Below are 6,641 nucleotides of genomic sequence, written 5' to 3'. Positions count from 1 at the left end.
AAATCAGCAAGGAATGAAGTAAAACCCACAGTTTGCAAATGACACAATTTTACATATAGAAAACCCTAAAGAATCCTTCAGAAAACTATTAGAAATAATCAACAACTATAGCAGAATTGTAGGGTACAAAATCAACTTACAAAAATCAGTTGCATTTCTATACTCTAATAAAAAACTAGCAGAAAGAAAACACAAGAATATAATCCCATTTAGAATCACAACAAAAAGAATAAAATATCTAGGAATAAATTTAACCAAGGATGTGAAAGATCTATACAATGAAAACTATAAGACATTATAGAAAGAAATTGATGAAGAAATAAAGAAAACAAAAGATATTCCATGCACACGGATTGGAAGAATAAACATAGTTAAAATCTCAATACCACCTAAAACCAACTGCATATTCAATGCAATCTCAAAAAATTAAAAATAGAAATACCATATGACTCAGCTATTCCACTACAAGATATTTACCCAAAGAACTTGAAATCAACAATTAAAAGAGACTTATGCTTCACTATGTTCATTACAGCATTATTGACAATAGCCAAGACGTAGAAGCAACCTAAGTGCCCATCAACTGATGAATGGATAAAGAAGATATGGTATATGTATACAATGGAATACTACTCAGCCAGAAAAAAGCCAAATTCGTCCCATTTGCAACAACATGGATGAACTTTAGGGTATCATATTAAGTGAAATAAGTCAGACAGAAAGACAAACGCTGTATGATTTCACTCAAATGTGGAAGGTAAATTAACACGTGGACAAAGAGAACAATTTTGCGGTCACCAGATGGGAAAGACGTTGGGGGGTCGGCACAATGGGTGAAGGGGCACATTTATATGGTGACTTACAAATAATAAAGTACAACTGAAATTTTTCAATGTTATAAACTATTATGACCTCAATAAAAAAAAGATGACATTTATCTATATTTGTTGTCATAGAAAGTGCTTATGCATAATATGGAATTTAAAAATCAGGTTATAAAACCGCATGTGGCTCAGTGCTATAAATTTTTGTATCTTATTTCTGTGTGTGTAGGTATGGATAAGGATGTGTTTGCAAGCAGGTTTATCAAAATGAGAACAGTACTTAACTTTGTGGTTGGATTCCATTTTACTTTGAACTTTTATTTACCTTTTAAGGGTTTGTTTTTCAATTACAATAAGCACACATGATTTTTCCAAAAGGCACATTAAAAACAGAATACACTAGAACTCATAAATAAACTCAAGCTGATTTCTTGATGAAAAACAACAACCCAGACACTGTCCTAGATTCTGGAGGCACTGCGCTGCGTAGAATCACACTAAAATCCTGTCCTCATGGAGTAACTTAGTCTCTGGAAGTTCTTCTGGATGACAGATGTCCTGACAGGAGATTTGGTCTGAGTACCTAAAGTTCCTATTTTACTGTGCCCTCCTTTTACATCAGGTAACCCCAGAAGGGTTATCATAAACTTAATTTTATGAAAATGGTGGGAGAGAGTAGAGAAAAACAAGTAGGCAGTTATCTTTGGAGTATGTAAGCATGAGAGATTTAAGGTTTGTGGGTTTTAACAGTGTTCTCTTGAATGAGAGACAGGAGGTAACGCCTCAGCTCCCATTATGTTCTGTAGGATTAGTGAGTTGAAGAGATGTAGCTATATGCTTATTCCTTATCCAGCAGAGATTCTCCACCCTAGTCCTTCGTTCACTTTTCTTTTGGCTCAGCCTCCCAAATTTTGGAGTCATCCTTGAGTCTTCTATCCCACTGTCATCTAATAGCTAATCTATGAGCAAATCTTCCTAGCTCAACTTCAAAGTATACCTTATCTTGAAGAGTTCCAGTTCCAGAAAAGATGGAGTAAGCACAGTTCAACCTTTCTGTCCTGCAGACATACAGCTATAAACCCTAGAGAGAATGCAAGGAAAAGCTATCTAAGGACTTTGCAAAGTAGATTATAGCAGGAACATTGGAGGAGGAGATCAAATTTGCAGTTTCTGAATTTTCCCCTCTGCATCACTTGGCTGGGAATCAAAAGCAGTCTAGACCTAGAAGTGTGCACTGAGTAAATATAGAAAGAGCTCCAAGAGAACCTCTCTTTTGTTGGTCAGTCAAGTTGGCTAGAGAGTAAAGGATGGCTCTCTGCCTTCTTTTTCTTTTCTTTTTTTCTTTTCTCTTCTCTTCTTTTCTTCTGTTATCTTTTGTCCCAGACCCCAGTCAATCCTGTGACAGAGAAGCAGTGACAGGGCAACAACAGTGGCTGAGTAGGTGCTTAACACTCTTAGAGAAGAGAATATTTCTACTTGAGCATAGGAGCTGTGATCTCAAGAGCATGAGACAAATGCCTATTGCTTTTATTCTCTCTGCATCCTCTTGATTCTTCACCATTGACACAGACTCAGTTGTGGAAAGTGTGCAGCCCAGTGAGAAAACTAAAGCCAAGTTTCCAAAGGGAGAAAGCATCAGGGAGATCAAAAAGAGGAGGGCGCTCAAGAGGGTCATTCCATGAAGTTGTGTGTGAATTCCAGGGCTCCCCTCTGAGCTGCAACTGTGTGGATCTGAACTTAAACAGCATGCCAAAGTCTTTGAGAAGGGCATTACAGAGTAAACCACCAACCAAATCCTAGACTCATCAGTGGGCGGTGCACATGTAGGGGCGGGTCCGAATACCACTACAAAGAATTTGATAACTGAACTGACGTCGGAATCACGGGCCACAGAAGGTGGGTTGGAAATTGCCACCTGCAACTAACCAGGTTAATTGCCTGCTAAAACTAAAAATGTAACATTTTCATTAATTTAAAAAAATATCCAGAGTATCATGACATAATATTCAAAATATCCAGGATACACTCTAAAGTTACTCAGTACACAAAGAAGCAAGAATTCTCAACCTGCAAAGGAAGAAAGAATCAGCAGATGCCAATCCTGCAATGGCACAGATGTTGGAATTTTCAGAAAAAGACTTTAAAGCAAACATTATAACAATGATTCCATAAGTAAGGGCAAGCATAACTGAAGCAAATGAAAGATAGAAAGTATCAGCAAATAAATAGAAATTATAAAGAAGAATACAATAGCAAATTGAGAAACGAAAGATACAAAAACAAAATGAAAAATTCACTGGGTGGGCTCAATGGCATAATAGAAATATAAAAGAGTCAGTGAACTTGAAGATGGATCAAATTGCAGAGAGAAAAATAAATTTTAAAAAAAGATAGCGTCTTACAGACTTGTGGGACAATACCAAATGTCTAACCTTCATGTTATCAGAGTCTCGGAAAAAGAGAAGGAAGAATGTCAAAAAATAATGGTTGAAAACTTTCAAATATTGGTGAAAGATATAAACTTACAGGTTCAAGAAGCTCTGCAAATCTCAAACTGGATGAACTTGAAATCTGCCACAGACACGTCATAATAAAACTATTAAAAACCAACACAAAGAAAAAAATCTTTCAATTGTAAAGTGGAACACATATATAACTACAGACCATGTCAAGAAGGAGAAGATTTCTAGCCCTTCCAGGACCCATTGTATGTCTCTTCCCAATCACATCTCTTTCTCTTCCCTCAAAGGAGAAATCTAACTTTTATGATAAATGCTAACCTGAGATTTATGATAGGACTTCTTTGCTTTTCTTTATACTTTTACACATTTACCACAAAAGTACACACACTTAGGTTGTTCTATTTTTTTAATTTTAAATAGATGTAGTTATACAGTATGTAATCTTTTGTGTCTGGATTCTTTGGCTCCACGTTTTGCTTATGAGATTCATTCATGTTGTTATATGTACCTATAGTTCACTAATTTTTGTTGACCTGTTAGTCTATTGTATGACTATCCCATAATTTTTTTATCCATTCTATTGATGATGGACATTTACCTTGTTACCAGTTTTGTGCTATTACAAACAGCTCCACTAACACTCTCAGTGACGTGTCTTCCAGTGCGCAGGTGCGCACGTTTATCTTGGATTTATACCTAGGAGTGGAGTTTCTCAGTCATAGGTTATATGAATGGTTGACATTAGCTGACAATCTCCAGTAGTTTTCTAATATGTATTTGGAAAACAATTATACATTTCCACCAACAGCATATGAGAGATACTATTCCTCTATATTCACAGCCAACACGAGGTATTGACAGTCCTTTTAATTTTAGCCATGTAGAGGGAACATTGCAGTAGTATTTTTCTGTGGTTCTACATCATCATTCTCAGATGATTAAAGAAGTGAGCCCCTTTCATGTGTTTACTGGCCATTGGTACGTTCTTTGCTGAACTGCTGTTCAAATCACACGTGGTCGTCTGTATTTATTTTACTGATTTGTAAGAGTTTGTTGTATATTCTATGTCAGTCCTGGTTCTCAGAGAAGCAGCAGCTAAGGCAGAGTGATGTGTAAGAGATTACTGGGTGAAACTCTGGTGAGGGAAGGTGGGAAGAGCCACAGGGGTGAAGCAAGTCTGACTTCTGTGAAGCAGAGAGGGATAAAAGGAAGGAGGGAGGGTCACAGACTGCAATGTAGTTTTAAGAAAGTGTTTTCGAGACCAGGGAGTTCTTGAATTAAAAGTGCAGAATGGAAATTAGAGGTTGGGAAAGGGAATTTTTAAGAAATTGACGAAGGTTTAAAACGTTTTTGAGGAGAATGGGAAAATGTGCTGATTAAAGAAATACAGTAGGATCTCTGGGCCATGTTGCTGGGCCTTTTGAAGTTGGTGATGTGAGTTTATAGTGGACTAAATCTTCCCTATTTTGTGACTTTTTCTAGAGGTTGTCAGGGAACAGGTTTGGAGAACGCTTAGAATAGGATTCACACAGTACTGGAGAATTGCTGTACACTCATGCTGAACAGGCAAGAGTGTTGGAAATGTCAATGGTTACAAATTTTATGGAGGAAAATTTGTCCCATATACCAATAAGTATTAAACATGTACATACCTGTCAATATTTATCAGCATTAAAAAATATATAAAATATATGAAACTAGCAGTTCCATGTATTTGATTTTGCAGCTATTCTATTTCTTTATGCCCTTGCTTTGTTTCAGAGCTGGCTACTGCTCCTTTTATAAGTTCCATGCTGCCTGGGACCATGTCTGTCTTATTCACTAGGATATTCCTGGTATCAAGCAAAGTGCTATCATTTATTAGGTGGGGACTGAAAAAATACTTACTGAATGATTGAAATGGTGGAAGTGCATTTCAATTCAGGTCATTCTGATTCTACATTCCTTTATCTTTTAGCACACCACACAGTAGAGGCATGGATAAAAGACAGTGGTGCTTTTTTCTCTGCATTATTAGGGAAGATGAAAGAGATGGTGTATGTGAAAAGGTCCAGGACCCATGCCTAGAACAGAGAAGATGCTCAATACCAGCTGTTGATTTTTGTTGTTCAGTCAGTGATTTCCCTAATGATGCTGACCCTCCAACATCAGTTCCTGAAATACCTTAACTCCCTTTTCCTCTGGAAAATTTATGGACTCTGTCTAGACACTAGAAGGACATTGGGCACTTTTACGAAAGAGAACAGAAGTCACTTCCTTGAGACCAAAGCCGTATTCAACGGGATTAATTAAATGATGGCATCAACATTGTTCTAACTTGTGAATGAGGCAAAAGCTAGTTTCAATACTGCCTCAGCAAGTGATCCTGTGGGAGAGAATTAGCCTCCCTCGGAGAGACAGAAAGCACATGGCACTGATAATCCCCACGTTATCACTCCCACCTTATAAATAACCCTTTCCAGTGGAAGGAGAAAGATTTTCTCTGAGACTGTGCTGATGGGTATTCTTAGCTGAAAGCAGAGCTTGCAAGCCAGCTACTCTTTCTGTGAGGGCTTCTTCCCTAATATCAGCAGCCGTGCTTTTCTTGTCAAAGACAGAGTAGATAATGGAAAGTGGTGGATAAATTGGAAAGGGCGCAAGCTGGAGTGACAAGCGACCTGGGTTCCAGCCCCACCACTGCCATGAATCACCCACGTGACTTTGGACCAGCTCTACCTAATCTCTCTGAGTGATAAATCCACCATCTTTAAAATGGAAATGATTGGAAAAGATGATTTTAAGTGTCATAGGGTTCTTCAGCAAATAAAAGGAAAATGGATAATGGAACAAATTCCAGTTGCTTGTAAATGAAAGACACTCTTTTGAGTTTTCGTCTAGTCCTATTCTAAGAAACTTTCATTTCAGATGAGTTTCTGTAATCCATGGCAGTTGCCCAATCTGTGTTTTGCCTCAATGTAAAAAACAATTTGAATCTTATCCAGGAGTTTAGTCATGTGAAACAGTGAAATGTGGGATGTTATGCTTGGAGCTGTCCTAGATGACCTTTTAATAACTTCCAGGTCTACCATTCCATGATGTTAGGATGTAAAACAAAGTAAAACAAAACAAAACACCCGGTGACCTATTAGTGTCCTCAGATCCTGTCAATGTAAGTTTTCTATAATCTATTTTTAAAATTAAATAAAAGAAAAATGCAACTCAAATAAAAATTCAGTGGAATAATTTTACTAAAATTCTCATTACTTTCCACAAAATAAATTCTCATGGATAACTCAAACAGGAGACTTCTTTTATTTGCTAGGTTTTAACAAATAATTTATATTGCACTCCCACAAATCTAAATCAAGAGATGAAT

The sequence above is a fragment of the Equus quagga genome, unplaced genomic scaffold (assembly GCF_021613505.1).
Source record: "Equus quagga isolate Etosha38 unplaced genomic scaffold, UCLA_HA_Equagga_1.0 200893_RagTag, whole genome shotgun sequence".
In the NCBI taxonomy this organism is placed as follows: Eukaryota; Metazoa; Chordata; class Mammalia; order Perissodactyla; family Equidae; genus Equus; species Equus quagga.
This window is presented reverse-complemented; position numbering follows the sequence as displayed.